Source organism: Oncorhynchus keta, chromosome 27, assembly GCF_023373465.1.
Source record: "Oncorhynchus keta strain PuntledgeMale-10-30-2019 chromosome 27, Oket_V2, whole genome shotgun sequence".
NCBI classification, from domain to species: domain Eukaryota; kingdom Metazoa; phylum Chordata; class Actinopteri; order Salmoniformes; family Salmonidae; genus Oncorhynchus; species Oncorhynchus keta.
In genome coordinates this window covers 40,402,152-40,424,318 of record NC_068447.1, presented here as the reverse complement: position 1 = coordinate 40,424,318, position 22,167 = coordinate 40,402,152, and the positions used below count along the sequence as shown (strand labels likewise).

Here is a 22,167-nt window from a genome sequence, read left to right as displayed (position 1 = left end):
CTGCATTCCAGTTTCTATTGTTTACATATGGAAAGTTCCGTAAAAAAGTTTCAATAGATTTATAATAACATCTTCGTATCTCAAAATCATTGTCATGTGATTAATCAAAATTCTATCCAAATCTAAATTAAAATGATAAACCTAAAAAGTCATTTCTAAAGCCATTGGCAACTATTTAAAAATAGTCTACATTGCAGCTGCAGGGACAAAATATCCGGATGAAAATAAATATCCTATAAATCGCATTGGCTACACATGGCTTATCTGCAACGAACTTGAAACATTGTATCAACCATTAACTTGGGTCTGGCAGAAGCTTGCACTAGCAAACTTGCAACATTGTATAAAATATTCTGGGCCCTCAGAGTTTCCTGAGCTAGTGAGCTCGGGACAGACACAGCTGTAGACTATTTGCGCAAGGGATAAGAAGGAGTGCTTGACTTGGGCAGGAGCTTCTGTTGTGCTCCTGTTCCTCTTATAGAATATTAGCTCAAAAGTATTGTGGAGCTCCTGCACATAAATATAAACAGTAGCAGCACCAAAAACTATTACCAGAACCGATTTCAGTCCAAGTCAAGCACTGATAAGAAGCCTATTTTATGACGTTTCCACTGGATCAGAGCATGACATTTCTTTTTCACGTTGAATGGTTATCGAAAGGGAGAGAGCTCTAATAAAAATCTAATACATTGAGGAACTAGTGTAATTCTCAATGGATGTAAAAACAGACTTCATTTGCTTGCCATTTGAAGTGAAGAAAACATCACTTTGAGAAGCTCCACAGGTCAATAGGGGTGGGTTAAGCCAATAAGAAATACTAGTTCAGATCCCCAAATGGGCACATTTATATGCCTACATTTGCACGCAGGCCACGTAGCCTATAGGCCTACTTCTATTGGCAAGAGCACTGCAAACAAAAGACAATGACTGAACTGACAGAACTCAAAAGTGGAATTAAATCAAACAAAGACTTGTTTCTCACAAGTGTAACATTGTTTGCAGAGTGCACAACCTACGTGTCCACTCTGACAATGAGAACAGGAAAAATTATGGAATAATATTGAATGCATTAAAATAAATGACCAAAGTAAGAAACATTGTAGATTTTAAGTTATAGGAATTAACGGTAAATGTACTACATAGGATGGGGAATACATATACACTAAACAATTAAACGCAAACAATTCACACAATGAAGTTATGAAACAATGAATGTGCACAAATTTGCGGGAGAAAGCGCATTCTGGAGAAAGAAGTGCATTGGGCATCTGGGCACATGGTCAATCCTATGTCTGCATTGGCCATGCAGCATTTACGGTGAAATGGCCTCGGCAGAAATCAAGGCATTCATACTTCTTGCGCTTCACAGAGCAGTGCCTAGCTGAAGTCAGAGAAGTGAGTTTGTGTTTATACAGGATGAAACGCCCCCACCTAGGGTCAACCAATCACGCCAGTGCGGAGCTATACAGAGCCCTTGGCATTGTTTTCAAAATAGGGGAGGCACATGGCGATGCGGTACAGAGCTCGATTTGGCCTCTGCACGCCTCTGGAAGCTCCGCAATTGTGTCACACCCTCCATATGGAGCCTCTGACCACATTTTTGGATCAAGCATAAATTGGCTTTTAGTCTAGGCCTCCGCAATGGATTAGTTCACTGAGATGGGCAAAAATAAATAAGTATTTCTACAACGTAGAAAATAGTAACAATGAAGAAAAACCCTTGAATGAGTAGGTGTCCAAACTTTTAACTGGTATACAACTGATTGGCTCAAACACATTAAGGAAAGAAATTCCACCAATTAACTTAAAGCACACCTGTTAATTGAAATGCATTCCAGGTGACTAACTCATGAAGCTGGTTGAGAGAATGCCAAGAGTGTGTAACGCTGTCAAGGCAAAGGGTGGCTACTTTGAAGAATCTAAAATATATTTTGATTTGTTTAACACTTTTTTGGTTACTACATGATTCCATCTGTCTTATTTCATAGTTTTGATGTCGTCACTATTATTCTACAATGTAGAAAATAGTAAAAAGAAAAACCCTTGAATGATTAAGTGTGTCCAAACTTTAGACTGGTACTAATATATATATATATACAAAAGCGTGTTTGATTTCAGGGCTCAGGATTCACGGCTGCTATCTTAGCAAAATATCTTCAGATAAATATAGAAGAGACTGAAGCAAGCAACCCAAAGCCTTAGTCACGTTCTCCTGCATTGAGAGTTAAGGATCTTAAAGAGATGGTTCATCGATATGTAATTCAGCAGAATCTCCAATTAAAGATGGATTTTTTTGTGCGTAACAAATATGTAACTTACCATGCTCGTTTTAGAATTTAAAAATGGTATTTAATTTATTTTTAGGAAAGCTTTTTTAGGAAACATCAATTTCTCAAGCAATAATTTTTGCTAGGACATGTGTTACTGGGCACGAATATGTCATGTGGTTCGTATTCAAACAGGTAATCAAACTCCAACTCATCTTGGCAGTTCCTCTTCCAACCCTAACTCACTAGGGTTTTTTTCTGTTGTAAAACGAGCTCATCTGTCTTATTGAATCAGTTTACTTATGATAAAAATGAAAGGAAACAATGATGTTACGCTGGCTACTCTCGTCATCCACTAAGGCCATGCGATGTCAGAGGCGTTGGAGGGGGAGAGGCTATGGGAAGCGATGATGCACCCTTGATGCATCAGTAAAAAGCTTTGAAAAGAACGAGCAGAAACGTAATAGCAGCTGAAGCTTCCTGGTTCAAACTTAACCGCATGGTGCGATAAGGCGTGTCTATTTTCAGAAAGTAAATAAATACGATGCAAGGTGTCAAAGGAGAAGTGATCACGCCTCTCTATGATCACTGGCATACAGGAACAGCTGCACAACTTCATAGTGATGAGTTGCATCAGTGGTACCGTTGATGTGCTGCTGCCCCCGGGTGTTTGACATCTTATGAGTGGTAGGAAAGGGAAAACTGAAAGGTTTGGAACTCTTTCTTATTGGTCTATTAAAGGTCGACTTTGGGTAAAAATAACAGCTTTAAACTGTATAACTGAGCAATGCAACACCACGCCAGGGAATGTAATACTTAAATACAAAACAAAATGGATGAATATGATATTTTGCTACAGAAGTGCCATTTCTTACCCATCTCTACAGCTTCCGATCAAAAACAAATCGTCACATACTGGAGGATTTACAAGTAGTGGTCGACCGATTAATCGTAACGGCCGATTAATTAGGGCCGATTTCAAGTTTTCATAACAAGTATACCTTTATTTAACTAGGAAAGTCAGTTAAGAACACATTCTTATTTTCAATGACGGCCTAGGAATGGAGGGTTAACTGCCTTGTTCAGGGGCAGAACAACAGATTTTCACCTTGTCAGCTTGGGGGATCCAATCTTGCATCCTTACAGTTAACTAGTCCAACGCTCTAACCACCTGCCTCTCATTGCACTCCACAAGGAGCCTGTCTGTTACGCGAAAGCAGTAGAAGCCAAGGTACGTTGCTAGCTAGCATTAAACTTATCTTATAAAAAACAATCCATCAATCATAATCACTAGTTATAACTACACATGGTTGATGATATTACTAGTTTATCTAGCGTGTCCTGCGTTGCATATAATCGATGCAACGCTGGGGGATGATTTAACAAAAGCGCATTTGCGAAAAAAGCACAATCGTTGGATGACTGTACCTAACCATAAACACCAATGCCTTTCTTAAAATCAATACACAGAAGTATATATTTTAAAATCTGCATATTTAGCTAAAAGAAATCCAGGTTAGCAGGCAATATTAACCAGGTGAAATTGTGTCACTTCTCTTGCGTTCATTGCACGCAGAGTGAGGGCACATGCAACTTTTTGGGCAGCCTGGCTCATTGCGAACCAATTTGCCAGAATTTTACGTAATTATGACATAACATTGAAGGTTGTGCAATGTAACAATAATATTTAGACTTAGGGATGCCACCCGTTCGGTATTTTATCTAACAGTTCCACTGTTCACTGAAATAAATAAAAATAAAAAACGTTTAGTTTTCGAAATTATAGTTTCCGGATTCTACTATATTAATGACCAAAGGCTCGTATTTCTGTGTGTTATGTTATAATTAAGTCTATGATTTGATAGAGCAGTCTGACTGAGCGATGGTAGGCAGCAGCAGGCTCGTAAGCATTCATTCAAACAGCACTTCTGTGCGTTTTGCCAGCAGCTCTTCGCAAGCACAGCGCTGTTTATGATTTCAAGCCGATCCGCCTTATGGCTGGTGTAACCGATGTGAAATGGCTAGCTAGTTAGCGGGATGCGCGCTAATAGCGTTTCAAACATCACTCGCTCTGAGACTTAGAGTAGTTGTTCCCCTTGCTCTGCATGGGTAACACTGCTTCGAGGGTGGCTGTTGTCGATGCGTTCCTGGTTCGAGCCCAGGTAGGGGCGAGGAGAGGGATGGAAGCTATACTGTTACACTGGCAATACTATAATGCCTATAAGAACATTCAATACAAATGGTATAGAGAGAAATAGTCCTATAAATACTATATTAACTACAATCTAAAACCTCTTACCTTGGAATATTGAAGTCTCTTGTTAAAAGGAACCACCAACTTTCACATTTTCTCATGTTCTGGGCAAGAAACTCAAACGTTAGCTTTTTACATGGCACATATTGCACATTTACTTCTCCAACACTTTGTTTTTGCATTACTTAAACCAAATTGAACATGTTTCATTATTTATTTGAGGCTAAATCGATTTTTATTGACGTATTATATTAAAGTTAAAATAAGTGTTCATTCAGTATTGTTGTAATTGTCATTATTATAAATAAATAAAATCAGCCGATTAATCGGTATCGGCTTTTTTTGGTCCTCCAATAATCGGTATCGGCATAGAAAAATCATACTCGGTCGACCTCTAGTTAGAAGTGGCTAGCTTAGCTAACGAACTAGCTATGCCGGTCGCGGCGCACATGACCAGAATAACATATTCGTAGTTCAAAGGCACATCCCATTTCTGTTTGAGAATTGAGAAAGAGGAGTTGGACCAGTTCTCATGCCCAAAATCAGTCTTTTCAACCAGCTCTTACACAAAAAGGGCGTTTTCATAAATGTCACAGTATTATTTCAACCTCACAGTGTGGAAACACTGTATAAACACACACACAGCTAAATGTATGTTTTTGACTGCACAGGGCCTTTAAGCATCTGGGGCTCAGCAATGAAAATAAAACGTGACTGCACTGCAGTGACCTGTGTATAGACCATAAGCAGATCCATTTTGTGTCTATTGTATATGGTGTAGAAATGTAGAAATGTTTCAAATCTGCTCTGCCATAGCTTCACTTTGGAATCCTGGAAGCCTTACCGAAAGTATGTATAATGTTTGGGTACCCTATATTGTTCTGCCATTGCCCCCAAACAATCACATATCCTCCCCATCTCTTTCCCTTCATCTGAATATGGTTATTATGTGCACAGAGACTGATGATCTGTGGTCATGTGTTTGAGGGACATGAAGAGTGAGTGAGAGTGAGGCAGAAGAAAAACATAATTCTAAGGGTTTCGCTTTTTACAATTCTTACTCTCTCCATTGCTGTCTCTTTCTCCAATCCTTTCAAGAGATTTCCAAAGGAAAATGTATACTTCAAAAGGCACTTGGCACATCTGAGCCATTTTTTGTTTCAGGTGCATGGTAACAGTTGAATAAAATGAGAAAGAAACCTGCACACTGCTCTTTAATAAGCTTTTACGTACCAGCCTCGCCGCCTTCAGTCAGAGCTTTTGTGAGTTTTTAAAAATTAGCACCCTTTGGGGCGGCAGGATAGCCTAGTGGTTAGAGCGTTGGACTAGTAACCAGAAGGTTGCAAGTTAAAATCCCCGAGCTGACAAGGTACAAATCTGCCGTTCTGCCCCTGAACAGGCAGTTAACCCACTGTTCCTAGGCTGTCATTAAAAATAAGAATTTCTTCTTAACTGACTTGCCTAGTTAAATAAAGTTTTTATTTATTTTTTTACATGTAGACATAGCCCCACCCACATCTGTTCCATGCATCGGATGGGGTTGGAGTCGAGGGAGAAACAAATAAGTGCTACCAAATACAACGTGCATTTCATAAATAGTCACAAAGTGTGTCCATAAAACATTAAAACACATCTGTAAAACCACAATGAGGACATCGACCTACCAAGCAAGTTTTCATAAATCATTGGGTACTGCACAAGAAAAACGTCAGATTAATCTGAAATGGGGACATAATTCATATTCACATCATAACATACATAGCATTTCATCACTAAGATCTCTAGGAAAGCAAAAAAACTCTCAAAAGCCATGACGAAGGCCGTGAGGCCGATATGTAAAGCTAATTAAAGAGCAGTGTTACTATCAAGAGTAGTGCGCGGATTCCTTCTTTTTTCTCAAAGGAAAATGTATAAAATAAACCAATTTCATCAACAGCCTATTACGGCACATGACAAGGAAAAACATCCTCTTTGCCTGCTTCCCAAATATTACTGAACTAGTCAACTACAAGTAGTTGAAAAACACACCGATCCGTATAGAAGTGTATTAGAAAATATAGCCAATGTATTTTCTTCCCTACGGTTTTGCTTGTTCACATTATAAAAACTCTGTCAGAACAGATTTACCAAAACTATGCAACAGAAATGACAAGGGCAGACATATAGGATAATAAAGGAGAAAACTAGCAAACATGTTACAAAGCCTACAGAAGGCACTGAGATTCTATGAAGTATAACCCTTCAATGATGCTTCTAGCACTTTTCAATCTTATTTCAAAAAGAGGGAACATCAGAGCAGCTGAGCTAACATCTGACCAGCCAGCATCCACAGAGACCCGAGAGCGCTGCATCCTTCAGTAACTCAGGGGTTTGACCATTTAACTTCTGATCTAGGCAGCAATGCCTAGTACTGTTACCATTAAGAAAAATCCATGTAGCTCTGAAATCTGAAGTCCCATCAGGGAACCATATACACTACAAGACCAAAAGTATGTGGACATCTGCTCATCGAACATCTCATCAAAAATGTTTATGGGCATTAATATGGTGTTGGTCCCCCCCCCCCTTTGCTGCTATAACAGCGTCCACTCTTCTGGGAAGGCGTTCCACTAGATGCTGGAACATTGCTGCGGGGACTCGCTTCCACTCAGCCACAAGAGCACTAGTGAGGTCGGGCACTGTTGGGCTATTAGGCATGTCTCGCAGTCAGCGTTCCAAATCCTCCCAAAGGTGTTCGATGGGGTTGAGGTCAGGGCTCTGTGCAGGCCAGTCTAGTTCTTGACAAACCATTTCAGTATGGACCTCACTTTGTGCACAGGGGCATTGTCATGTTGAAACAGGAAAGGGCCTTTCCAAACTGTTGCCACAAAGTTGGAAGCATAGAATTATCTAGAATGTCATTGTATGCTGTAGCGTTAAGATTTCCATTCACTGGAACTAAGGGGCCTAGCCCGAACCATGAAAAACAGCCCCAGACCATTATTCCTCCTCCACCAAACTTTAAAGTTGGCACTATGCATTCGAGCAGGTAGCGTTCTCCTGGCATCCGCCAAACCCAGATTTGTCCGTCAGACTGCCAGATGGTGAAGCATGATTCATCACTCCAGAGAACGTGTCTCCACTTCTCCAGAGTCCAATAGTGGTGAGCTTTACACCACTCCAGCCGACACTTGGCTTTGCGCTAAAAGCCAAGTGTTAGGCTTGTGGGCGGCTTCTCGGTCATGGAAACCCATTTCATGAAGCTCCCAATGAACAGTTCTTGTGCAGACTTTGCTCCCAGAGGCAGTTTGGAAGTCAGTAGTGAGTGTTGCAACAGAGGACAGACATTTACACTTAACAATAACAGCACTTATAGTTGACCGGTGCAGCTCTAGCAGGGCAGAAATTTGGCAAACTGACTTGTTAGAAAGGTGGCATCCTATGATGGTGCCACGTTGAAAGTCACTGAGCTCTTCAGTAAGGCCATTCTACTGCCAATGTTTGTCTATAGAGATTGCATGGCTGTGTGCTTGGTTTTATACACCTGTCAGCAACTCGTGTGGCTGAAATAGCAGAATCCACTTATTTGAAGTGGTGTTCACATACCTTTGTATATATAGTCTATAATAGATTGGAGAAATCCATCAGGAAAAGTGAATCAAATGTAAAATGGCAGATCACAGCAACTCTAAACACGTGTGCTTACACACAAGCCCAAATATTAGTCCCCATTACAGGTATGAGCCATCAACAGGAATGAGGAATGAGACAACCAGGTTTGTGTGTGTGTGTAGTGGGTCGGTTTGTTGGGCGGGCTGTGTGTCTACGTACAGTCTGTGCATTCAGGTTTGTTACAACAGTGAGAGAGAGTGAGGCAGCCCCAGTCATGGTTGTGGAATGTAGATTGGAGGATAAGGCAGGTCCTGTCTCCTCTCCCACTAACACACCCCACATGAGGAATGCTCTGGGAACAGGTAGAGACACCGTACACCCAGGATGTGGATAGATGTTCATGATGCCACAGGCCATAGAAACGTTTTACAATAACTTAGAGTAGGAAAAAGGTTACGGGAATATTTCCATTCTTAAAAACAATAAGCAGAACTAATGGAAGACTGATCGTTGTTCTCATCAACAACACAGACTTCTTCAGACTAGTGGATGTTTGGATTTAGAACTGTGGTCCTTTGTAGCTCAGTTGGTAAAGCATGGTGTTTGTAACACCAGGTTAGTGGGTTTGATTCACAGGACCACCCATACATAAAATGTATGTACATATGACTAAGTCTCTTTGGATAAATGCGTCTGCTAAATGGCATATATTATAGAACCGACTGAATCTGTGTTTTGTTCGTAATTAGCATGGAAATAATTAAAGCTTTGATTATATTTTCCTCTTGAGGGTTCAGACAAGAGCACTTCTTCAATGAGACAAGAACTATCCTGCAGAACAGAACAGTCAAATTAAATAAATAAAAATCTTTCTACAAAAGTAGAAACATTCACTATAGCTTTTCCCTTTACTGTTGGAATTGTGATTGAATCAAAGCAATATTAGTCACTTTCAACGCAACATACCGAAGCAAAACAAACTATGCAAGACTTAGTATGCAAAACTAACTATGCAGTCAATTTTGTTGTAGGCATAATGCTACACAGACCGGTGCGGCATAACCAATCAGAGCTGCACTAGGCCTATACCATTGCCATATATGCCATATATATTCACTTTGAACTTGACTGTGTTTACAGCATGAGCGGTCGTGAGTAGATGCAGCTCTCGCTTTGATCTCAAAACAAGCACATGTAGCCACGTGTGCACGTGTTCATATCCGTTGATAGTTAGTTAATTATTAGCCCAGTTATAGATAACTTGTAGTCAGCAATGGGGGAGGGATTGCTTCCTACAAGAGCACAAAACGTCTACATTTCTAGACATCTTTGAAAAGCGAGTCGGGTAATGAGCTTTTTTTTGGTCTTAAAAGGGGTAGCGCTGTATTTTAAATGGGCTTGAATAGGCTATGTAGCCAATAGGCAGAGGGTAGCATAATATATTGGATTTTCTGTAATAATGGTATGGAATACTTCCTGTTATCCCACGACAGCGCACGACTCCAACACCATCAATAAGTTTGTTGACAACATCATGGTGGTAGGCCTGATCACCGACGATGATGAGACAGCCTATAGGGAGGTCTGTAACCTGCCAGTGTGGTGCTAGGACAACGACCCCCCCCCCTCAACATCAGCAAAACAAAAAGGAGCTGATCATGGACTACAGGAAACTGAGGGCCGAGCACACACCGACGGAGCTATAGTGAAGCGGGTCGAGAGCTTTAAGTTCCTCGGTGTCCATATCACTAAGGTATTAACATGGTCCACATACACTATCACAGTCGTAAAGAAAGCAGGACAACACCTCTTCCCCCTCAGGAGGCTGAAAATATTTCGCATGGGCCCTCAGATCCTCGAAAAGTTATACAGCTGCACCAGTGAGAGCACCTTGACTGGCTGCATCACCGCTTTGTATGGCAACTGCTTGGCATCGTACCGCAAGGCACTACAGCAGGTAGTGAGAACGGCCCAGTTTATCACTGGGGCCGAGCTCCCCTGCCATCCAGGACCTCTACACCAGGCACTGAGGAAGGCCCTAAAAATGTTCAAAATATCCAGCCACCCAAGTCATATAGACTGTTCTCTCTGCTACCGCAAGGTAAGCGTTACTGTTGCACCAAGTCTGGAACCAACAGGACTCTGAACAGCTTCTATCCCCAAGCCATAAGACTAAATAGCTATCCGGACTATCTGCATTGACCCTTTATGCACTACCTCATCACATACACTGCTGCTACTGTTTTATTATCTATCCTGTTGCCTAGTCACTTTACCCCCTACCAATATCTACCTCAATTATCTCATACCCCTGCACAGACTTGTTACGCTGTGTATATATAGCCAACTTTTCATTACTCATTGCATATTTATTCCTTGTGTTATTATTTGTTTCCTCTCTCTGCATTGTTTGGAAGGGCCCGTAACTAAGCATTTCACCGTTAGTCTACGCCTGTTGTTTATGAAGCAAGTGGCAAATGAAATTGGATTCGATTTTTTCAATGATGTCTCAATTCTTTCAGCAGACATCGTTGAATCTTATTCATTCGGAGCACATATTTAACAGAGTTTTTGGAAAACGTGGACACAAACTGTTACCGAACTTTGCATCTGCAGTCATTCCAATAAATGTATATATTAAAACAATTGTGTAAATTGTTAAAAAGTAGTCCTTGTGCATAGAGTTGTATGGTTTGTAAAAATTAAAAATAAAAAAATGTTTAAATCGATGTTTAAGTGAAAATTCTGTTATCGTGGAATTGCGCATGATCATCAAAACATAACATCATTTCCATAACTGATTTTAGGGTGAGGGCCCCATCAATGGAGCGATATCCTCCATTGCTTTTATATCAGCCTTTGTTCACCACAGAGCCTGATTTAAATATTCAAATTAACACTGCCATTCAGGCGTGTGGACCAGGGGCAACTTCCTTTGGGTAGGGGACAGCAGGGCCATGTTCATTAGGCACTAAATAGAATAAAACAGACTGCAACAGGGAGGGACTACCTGGACTTATCCAATAAGAAAAGCTTAGCTTTGCTTTTCATTGCATAATGTTTTGCTACAGTGTGCACTAATAAATACACCAGCTGTATAGCTTCCAGTCCCCAGGGCGTGGCTGCTGCTGCTCAGCTCAGACGACTGATGAGGAGGAAGAGGACCCCAGGGAGCAGCTCTCGCACTCACACAGATAAGCATCAGGGCATTCAGGGGCAACTAAGGCCACCACTCAGGAAAACTGCTCGTCTGTCCATGTGAGGACTGGAACAGGTTCTCAGTTATAGATAAAGGCTGCTTTTCAAGCATGACTGAACCCATTTCCACTCACAGATAATTCCCCTATCTGTTTCTCCTTGACCTGCTCTGGCTTAGTAGTGGTTGTTGTCAACAAATAGCCCCCACAGGAATCACAGTGATGCAGGTGTGGTCTGTCTTTTGTTACGATAGACACTAAAGTCACACAGTGAATCCAGAAAGGAGAATTGTGTGTTTCCATTCTCCTGTAAATGAGAGGATCTGAGACTGTGTTGTTTATCTACCTATATCCTCTTGTGCTCATATTAAAATGTACAGACAAAAAGAGTCTGTGTTGTCTTTTCAGTCATTTTACAACCACAGGGTAAAGGACAGCAAGTCCAACTTGAGAGGCGAATTTTGTCAATACAACATTTACATAAAATCCATTCCAATATAGTGATTTTCAGGCAGGGCAGAGGAACAAAGACCAAGGCTGGTCCAGCATCTCAAAATTGTATTTATCAACGAGGTGAGTCCCATTTTTAAGGGAGCCCTGGACAAGAGGAAGCCGCAAGCAGTCATACAACTTGACTTAGTGGCCCAGCTGTGACTGCATTAAGACACGGAGACAGAGAGACACCTCTGAATGCAAAGGAGCCATTTCCTGTCAAGACAAATGGGGGGGGTGAGAAGAAAATCCATACAAGATATTTTGACTGATAGCCTTCCCGTCCACACTCCCTTGTAACAGTGGAGGGATTGAGATGAGAAGTATGGCCCCGGTCACCATGTTCACAGAGCAGGCTAGGCCAGAACAGGAAGTGACTAGCCTCAGTAGCCTGAAACCCTGGGAGGGCTGAGAGGACACAGTCCTTCCTCTGTTCTATTCCGCTCAATGAACCACAATCAGATATTCAATTCAAATGTCTCCAGCCACAGGAACAGCCACAGATAGCAGTCACTCACCCAGCCCTCTCTCCATGTAGCTACCTGTGCAACCCCTTTCCATTCTTATTATCATATACAGTGGTTGCTAAGCCAAACACTAACATTGATTTAACAAATGGTTTGACTTTTGCATATTGTGCACCCTTACGTAAATCTACTTATGTAACTCAGGTGACATCCTGCGGGGTGTTCACTGCCCAGTTGACTGTAACCTGTAACTTGGTAATACACTCCAGGTATACGTTTGGTTCCCTTTACACACACGTTCACAAACACACTTTTACATGAAGCTTTGTCAGTAAATTACAATGAGGCTTAGACAGCCCCACGCAGCTCTGTGAAGATGGCCAGGGATCACCTTAAAAACAGATGTCAATCTTAATGTGTCTGCCCTGTTTAAATAAAGGATAGGCCTACATAAAAGAAAAACAAGTTGTCCTCTTCCACCATTTACGGAAATACTACCCCAAACAAAGTCTGCTTCAACAGAGAACAGGTGGTATTTCCATTCCCCTCTTAAAATGGCTGCCCTTGAACATCGCTGGGCACTAATTAGCACCAAAACTGGGCCAGATAGAGCAACAGAAGTTTGGTGTCTGTCGGAGTGTGCGTCTGCCACATGAAAAATTCAATGAGTTCAGAGGCTGTCACAGTGCTCGCGCCAGCTAGCCAAAGTACCAATACAACTGCACTGAGCAGTGTGACGGTGAATCATACATCCGAAGGCCAAAACTTAGGGGGATTGTTGGCATCAGATATCAGGGAATGTTGTGCTGTTCTACTTGGACCAACAAAACAGCACGTCTATACTTCTGTATGGCTTATTGTTTTCATCATCCCACCATTTGTTCATCATTTCTATCCTATTCCCCGGGCCCAAAAAAACAGACCCCTACTCATAATATCGCTAATTAAGTAGTTAGACATTTCCTCAAATGAATCCTCCTCTGACCTGAAGTAACTCACCTGAAATTATCTTCACTAGAAAACTAACTAGACTGATCTGTTTTCATTCTATTTGCCCAGTTTGAGTCCTACAGCCAAATTAGGTTAACATTTAAATTCAAGACAATAATATAGGGTCAAAACTGTACATATTAGACAGCCTCAAGTGAGATTCATGGTAATGGAGTCACTCCTCAAGTAGTTCTACAAGGCCTGTCGAAATGCCCTTTCCATTTGACTTTTTCATTATGAGAAAGACATTTTATGAAAGGACGTCACAACTTGTTTCCGAGGCAGATCATTCTCAAGGCTTGGAACGCCTGGCTTCAGAAACAAGCAAGTCATTGACTATCGCCAGGCCCAGTGTAGTGTACTGCCCTGTCAGACAGAGTGATTCAGTATATAGGGGGAACAAAAGGGGCCAAGCCACCAATTGACAGGAATTTCTGCTTCAAGAGCCACTTTGCAGTGATCTCATCGGAACCAACATAAAGCGCCAAATCTTTCACTGGATGACATTCTTTCATAGGATTCCAAGGGGCCATTAAGTTCTGTCTGTGAGGCCTTTCCTTCGACATGTCCCCCAAATCAGCCAGGGAAGATTCTGTTAGTCACGAGTGTTTCACCACCATGCCTGACTGGCCAGCTGAAAAGACGTGTAAGAGAGTGAGAGGATGGCTCCCAAGAAATCAGCTAAATCATATTGAAATATCCCATTGTTTTATTACAAAAGAAGCACATTTTAAATTAAATCTTCTGGAGGAAAATAAAAGGGCGACTAAAAAGACTGCAGTGCTCTTCTCGTCATATTGTATGCTTTGGGGCATTTACAACGGTATAACTAAATATCCATGGAGTGTAAATCTGCGTGTCTGATTTTGGGAGACAGATTAAGTGATTTTTGGAAAGGATATAGCCTTTACAGAGATGTTAATAGCTTCAGAATGCTCTGCCAAACTACATAATTCCTCAATAATAGAGAAAGAGATAGGCTTACTGTTCATGCACTCTAAATTCATTCTCATCCTCACAGAACACACAACTGAATGGTTCCTAGTTCATATTCATTTTAGGATGTGTTTTCAATTCATCTAATAATCGATGAACAGCTGACCATTTTCTGGCAAATTCAATAGAGTGAAATTCCTTGGCAAATTTGTGATTCTAAATTCTGAGTGAATTTCTGGACTTCAGATTAGATTTTTGCCTTTGTTCACACAATATCTTGCCTTCAGGCAGATCAAAAAGGTACAAGACAACACACTCAGCAGGGCGTAAACAAAGTGAATGTATACTGTGTAACTTATGTGTGCGTGCTTCAGGAATATGACAACTCCGTGTTGGATACATTCAATTGCCATGAGGCTGAGGCGAACCCATTACTTCAAGTGTAGACCACTCCCTACATCTCAACACTGAAACCTAGAGTTTAATGTCATTATTCTTTATAGCCATACTCAACTGGGGAAAACATCATTCATTCCGTATGATCAAAAACAGGAATTAGACATGCTAGGATACCGCTTCATTAAGAGTCAATATTTGTCTAACTCATCTTTTTTTATTTGAATTATTTCACCTCTATTTAAACAGGTAGGCCAGTTGAGAACGAGTTCTAATTTACAACTGCGACCTGGCCAAAAGCAAAGCAGTGTGACAAACAGAGTCACACATGGGATGAACAAACGTACAGTCAATAATACAATAGAAAAGTCTATATACAGTGTGTGCAAATGTAGAAGATCAGGGAGGTAAGGCGATAGTAGCGAAATAAATACAATATAGCAATTAAACACTGGAGTGATGGATGTGCAGAAGATGAATGTGCAAGTAGAGATACTGGGGTGCAAAGGAGCAAAAAATAAATAACAATATGTGAATGAGGTAGATGGGTGGGCTATTTACAGATGGGCTGTGTACAGGTGCAATGATCTGTAAGCTGCTCTGACAGCTGATGCTTAAAGTTAGTGAGGGAGACAAGACTTCAGCGATTTTTGCAATTCGTTTCAGTCATTGGCAGCAGAGAACTGGAAGGAAAGGCGGCCAAAGAGGAGTTGGCTTTGGGGATGACCAGTGAAACATACCTGCTGGAGCACGTGCTACACCCGCAGCAGGTATATTTCACTGGTCATCCCCAAAGCCAACTCCTCTTTGGCCGCCTTTCCTTCCAGTTCTCTGCTGCCAATGACTGGAACGAATTGCAAAAATGCTTAAGGACTATGACAACTCTGTGTTGGATAAATTCAATTGCTGCTATGGTGACCAGTGAGCTGAGATAAGGTGGGGCTTTACCAAGCAAAGACTTATAGATGACCTGGAGCTGGTGGGTTTGGCGACAAATATGAAGCGAGGGCCAGCCATCTTGAGTGGCATAACACTAATCCTGAGCATATGACACAGCCCATAGTTTAGTAAATAGGACATAGGCACTGGCAGAGACCGGTCTATACACTGTGTATACATGACAAAGACTGACTAAGTGAATCCAGGTGAAAACTATGATCCCTTATTGATGTCACTTTTTGAAATCCACTTCAAATCAATGAAGATGAAGGGGAGGAGAAAGGTTAAAGAAGGATTGTTAAGACATTTGAGACATGGATTGTGTATGTGTGCCATTCAGAGGGTGAATGAGCAAGACAAAAGATTTAAGTGCCTTTGAACAGGGTATGGTAGTAGGTTGCAGGCGCACCGGTTTGTGTTAAGAACTGCAACGCTGCTGAGTTTTTCACACTCAAGAGTTTCCCATGTGTATGAAGAATGGTCCAGCACCCAAAGGACATCCAGCCAACTTTACAACTGTGGGAAGCATTGGAGTCAACATGGGCCAGCATTCCTGTGGACCGCTTGACACATTGTAGAGTCCATGCCCCGACCAATTGAGGCTGTTCTGAGGAAGGTGTTCCTAATGGTTGGTATAGTCAGTGTATAACATATCACCCCCCTCACACACTAATGTATTGTTGATTGACTTACATATTGGCATACACATGTAGCTACTTGAAAAATATGATGCGATGGTCAATGGGGTTTGTGTCCCAATCATAGTACTAGCTACTGAATATCTTTGTAAAATGGTAAGCACACAATTAACATGCATTCAAATCTTTTATTGGATTTAAAGCCCCTCCTCAGCACCCTGATCCAGCGAGCTATTTCATATCAACTGTAGCCTATCAGAAGAATTGTTGAGATCAGAATGCATTTCAATAAATATTGCCGGACTGGATACATTTGTGATCCATTGTTTCTGTTCAATCAATGGTTTCATCGTATACCAAAATAACAAGTCACTTACCCTAACGCGTACCAGTGTATTGCGTTGCTCGTTTATTTACCAGATGGACAATAGTTCATCGAATGTAACGACAGAAAACACAGATCCGTCATCGAAGTAAACCCAAAAATGATAACAGATTACAGACGACGTTCACAGCAGAAAATCTATGGTCGAACTAATGAGGTTTCCCATCCATTCAACCAGAGGGGCGGGCTAGGTCATGACGGGGAATGCCCGAGAATCACTGTACGTAGGCAGTCAGAACTAGTCTGATTGCTGCAATAATTTTAATCCCAATAATTATGAAAGGGAGTAGGCTTTCAAGCAGATTGACAATTGCCTAAGAAATGGCTAGATTTTGCGATGGAAAAATATCTAGGCTACTGCGTTCAGTGCTGCGCGTAGTAAATCACACACACAAGCAGAGAGAATTCAGGACCAAAACAGAGGGTGGCAGAGTGTGGGATAGGAGGGGGTAAGGGGAGGGATTTGGAGTATTGGGACAGCTGACTATGGAGACCTAATAGACTGTTTCTGCATAATTAGCTTTAGGCTCATTTGAATTGTTCCGCATTTGAGCACCACCCGCAAAAAGGTGGGAGTCCACACACATACTCTATTTTGGAAGTATCCACAATTTTGCCATTGGATGTAATTGGGATAAGGCGGGTCATGTTCACAATTCGATATGCATTTATTATACATAATCATGCATTATAATTTGACAGGTAATTTGTCCATTTCTCACTGCAGGTCATTAAAAATCAACGGACCTACTTTGGGCACAGTCCTCGAGTCTACATTTTTAGGTTAATGAAAATATGCTATAATTTTAGGGCAGTAGGCCAAATATAGAAAAACAATATTTGGGAGGGTGGCGTCACGCGGTCAAGGGAAATATATTACTCTTTATCACAAACATATGTACATATATTTCAGGATGTCGTGTATCACTGGAAATTATCTAATCTCTTGGCAAAACAAGCAAGTACAGTGTAGTAGAGAATCATTCTACCATCTAAACCGCTATGAAATATATTTTCAGCTGTTTGATGCTAGTGTACCAAACCTGAAATTAAAAGACGCAAAAACTAAATTTAAGCACGGGAAGCATAGAACAGATCAAGCGCGTCTTAGACTTGCTTTCAATGAGAATGAAATATCTACAACAAAAATGTCTGAATTGTCGGGTCGCCCAAAAAGGCACACAATGCAGCTTTAAGAGGCCTCTAAGACGCCTGCAAATTTCTATACAGAATATTACCACTACATTTAAAAAAATAATGTCTATCTTTATATCACATTACCTTTTTGTAACATAGGACATGTTCTTACCTCAAATCCCAGCGATAATGCATTGCATTACACCCGGGAAGAAAACCCTTCAATTTCAACTTGCTATTGACTGAACCATTGATTGGCTCAACTTACCTCATGGCCATTGGCTAAACTTACCATGGCAAACATTGCCTATATTAGCCCACACAACTACAAGGATGCACTTTCATACTAGATTTAGTACCTCCCATTGATGTGTATAGAGACCCAAACTGATGTATAGAACAATCTTAAAATGATCTACTTTGATTTAGATACAATAATAACACCTCTTTCACAATACTTTCATTTGACTTGGTGAAAAACAAATTTGGGGACCTAAATTGCTTACCACTTGCTCATGTGGTTTCTTCCTTCACAGAATCCATGAAATGACAACCTCTTCCTAAATATAAATGCAATATAAAATAAAAAGATCCCAGAAATGTTCCATATGCACCTAAAAACATATTTCTCTAAAATGTTGGGCACAAATTTGTTTACATCCCCATTAGTGAGCTTTTCTCCTTTAACAAGACAATCCAGCCACCTGACAGGTGGCATATGAAGAAGCTGATTAAACAGCATGATCATTACACAGGTGCACCTTGTGCTGGGAACAATAAAAGGCCACCCAAGAATGTGCAGTTTTTTTTTACACAACACAATACCACAGATGTCTCAAGTTTGAAAGTGTGCGATTTGCATGCTGAATGCAGGAACGTCCACCAGAGCTGTTGTCAGAGATTCTAATGTACATTTCTGTAGCATAAGCCGCCTCCAACTTTGTTTCAGAGAATTTGGCAATATTGTCCAAACGGCCTCACAACCACAGACCATGTGTAACCATGCCAGCCAAGGACCTCCACATCCGGCTTCTTCTCCTGCAGGATGGACTGAGACCAGCCACCCGGACAGCTGATGAAACTGTGGGTTTTCACAATGGAAGAATTTCTGCACAAACTGTCAGAAACTGTCTCGGGGAAGCCCATCTGCGTGCTCGTTGTCCTCACCATGGTCTTGAGCTGACTGCAGTTCGGCATCATAACTGACTTCAGTGTGCAAATGTTCACCTTCAATGCACACTGGCTGGAGAAGTGTGCGCTTCACGGATGAATCCCGGTTTCAACTGTACCAGGCAGATGGCAGACAACGTGTATTGTGTTGTGTGGGTGAGCTGTTTGCTGATGTCAACATTATGAACAGAGTACCACATGGTGGGGTTATGGTATTGGTACGGACAACGAACACAATTGTATTTTATCTATGGCAATTTGAATGCACAGAGATATCGTGATGAGATCCTGATGCCCATTATCATGCCATTCAACCGCTGCCATCACCTCAGGTTTAAGCATTATAATGCACAGCCCCATGTCTCAATGATCTGTACACAATTCCTAGAAGCTGAAAATGACCCAGTTTTGCCATGGCTTGCATACTCACCAGACATGTGACCCATTGAGCATGTTCACCAATTTCGCATAGCCATTGAAGGAGTGGGTATAACATGCCAAAAGCCACAATCAACAGTCTGATCAACTCTATGCAAACGTGGTGTCATGCTACATGAGGCAAATGGTCACACCAGGTACCGACTGGTTTTCTGATCAATGCCCCTACCTTTCTTTTTCAGGTATCTGTATTCCAAATCACGTGACATCCATAGATTAGGACCTAATGTATTTCAACTGACTGATTTCCTTATATGAACTGTAACTCAATCTTTGAAATTGCATGTCACATTTATATTTCAGTTCAGTATAGTTACTTTGCTAGTCTAAAGCAGTACTATTTGCCAGTCTAATGCAGTTATTACAACTGTTCTTCTTCGGTATTATGGCAGTACGCAAACAAATGTTACAGGTGCATGCCGCCACCTACTGTATTGACTGTGTATCAGCCTACTATTCTCCAGTATGAATTCATTGCAATTCATGAATAGAAATGGCCCTACCAACTAACCCTGCACCCATTAAAACCACTATTCCACTACCTTGATCAGATCCTACTCCAGGCCAGCAGGCTGGGAGGACAGGATACTATAGTTCAAAACATCTTGTAACTCATCTGCTGTAAAATCTAAAACACCCAAGTTCTTCTCTGCAGATGCCACCACAACTTCTGTCCTCTGTGATTTACATTCCATTCCTGCGGTACAATCCCTGCGGTACAACTGACAACCATGGACATGAATGCAAAAAAAAAAAAAAAAAAAAAAAAAAAAACTTACTGAAGCACATGTTATTCCTATCACTTTGGCCCTCGGCCTACTCACAGGGATCCTCTTAGGATCAATGAACCTGGACCCATCTTCCTCTACTACTTACTTTCACTGCCTCAGCATACGACACCTTCTGCACTACTCTGATCCTGGTAAGCTGAACCTGCCTTTCTATCACCGGACACCTCTGATCTCCAGCACCATGGGTAGCCCTACAGTTTACACACACAACCTTTCCCACCGATACTACACATTCCTTTGTCTCATGTCCTCCCACACACTTCTCACATCTAGGAGTCTCCCAGATTTACCTCCAAAAATACCACTCCCACTGGGCCATCTGTCTTACAAATGTTTGTGTATGAGATCTGTCTTGTAGCATGTGGAGGGGTGTGGCCACCAAGCGTGCAGGTGACCATGGTCTGCTCATTAAGAAGGGACACACCATTACTAATTAGGGGAAAATAGTTTTTTCACTAGTCCAGCTCTTTAAAACTATTCTATATATTTCTGTCTCGTACAGGTTATAGTATCTAAACTGTCATTGTGGAGTTGTTTACTTTGCTAAGTGTTTATTGGCTTAGTTTCACCAAGTGAATTCAATTACAAGTGCTTCTTGTTTCCTAGTCTCTGCCAGGTTATAAATGCTCAACATACAAATCGACCGAACCACAGTGGAGAAGGTGAGAAGCTTAAAGTTCCTCGGCATACACATCACTGACAATCTGAAATGGTCCACACACACAGCCTCTTCTACCTCAGGAGGCTGAAGAAATTTGTCTTGGCCCCTAAGACTCTCACCATCTGGTACGGAAGCCGCACCGCCCGCAACCGCAGGGCTCTCCAGATTGTGGTGTGATCTGCTCAACACATCACTGGGGGCACACTGCCTGCCTTCCAAGACACCTACAGAACCCAATGTCACAGGAAGGCCAAAAGAGACTGAGAAACAGATTATAGCTCAAGGCCATCAGACTGTTTAAATATCTATCACTAGCCGGCCTCCACCCAATACCCTCCCCTGAACTTAGTCACTGTCACTAGCACCCGGTTTACTCAAATCAAAATCAAACTTTATTTGTCACATGCGCCAAATACAACCTTACAGTGAAATGCTTACTTACAAGCCCTTAACCAACAGTGCAGTTCAAGAAAGAGTTAAGAAAATATTTACCAAATAAACTAAAGTAAAAAAAAATCAAAAGTAACACAATAAAATAACAATAACGAGGCCATATACAGGGGGTCAAAGTGTGGGGGTACAGGTTAGTCGAGGTAATTTGTACATGTAGGTAGGGGTGAAGTGACTATGCATAGATAATAAACAGTGCAGCAGCAGTGTAAAAACCAAATTGGGGGGGGGGGTTCAATGTAAATAGTCCGGTGGCCATTTCATTAATTGTTCAGCAGTCCAATGGCTTGGGGTAGAAGTTGTTAAGGAGCCTTTTGGTCCTAGACTTGGTTCCCCGGTACCGCTTGCCATGCGATAGCAGAGAAAACAGTCTATGACTTGGGTGACTGGGGTCTTTGACAATTTTTGGGGGTTTCCTCTGACACCGCCTAGTATATAGGTCATTAATAGCAGTAAGCTTGGCCACAGTGATGTACTAGGCCGTACACACCACCCTCTGTAGCGCCTTATGGTCAGATGCTTAGCATTTGCCATACCAGCCAGTGATACAACCGGTCAGGATGCTCTTGATGGTGCAGATGTATAACTTTTTGCGGATTTGGGGACCCATGGCAAATATTTTCAGTTTCATGAGGGGGAAAAGGTGTTGTCATGCCCTCTTCATGACTGTCTTGGTGTGTTTGGACCATGATAGGTCGTTGTGATGTGGACACCAAAGGAACTTGAAACTCTCGACCCGCTCCACTACAGCCCCTTCAATGTTAATGGAGGCCTGTTCGGCCAGCCTTTTCCTGTAGTCCACGATCAGCTCCTTTGTCTTGCTCACATTGAGGGAGAGGTTGTTGTCCTGGCACCACACTGCCAGGTCCTGACCTCCTCCCTATAGGCTGTCTCATCGTTGTCAGTGATCAGGCCTACCACTGTTGTGTCGTCAGCAAACTTAATGATGGTTTCGGAGTCATGTTTGG

General features: G+C 41.7%; 1 protein-coding gene across 7 annotated transcripts in view; it reads right to left on the bottom strand.

Moving 5' to 3' along the window:
- The window catches only part of LOC118360026 (proto-oncogene tyrosine-protein kinase Src-like), a 44,437-nt gene extending 24,039 nt beyond the window's left edge, over positions 1-20,398 (bottom strand). The window contains exon 1 of one of the 7 annotated variants that reach the window (XM_035739062.2): positions 20,379-20,398. The gene's annotated coding sequence lies outside the window, so the exon portion shown is untranslated. Of the gene's footprint in view, positions 1-16,544; positions 16,957-17,861; positions 17,964-18,195; positions 18,352-20,173; positions 20,198-20,378 lie in introns of those variants that run through there. The other 6 variants (XM_052482414.1, XM_035739061.2, XM_035739059.2 and 3 more) reach the window with 6 other exon arrangements.
- Positions 20,399-22,167: the final 1,769 nt, after the last annotated feature.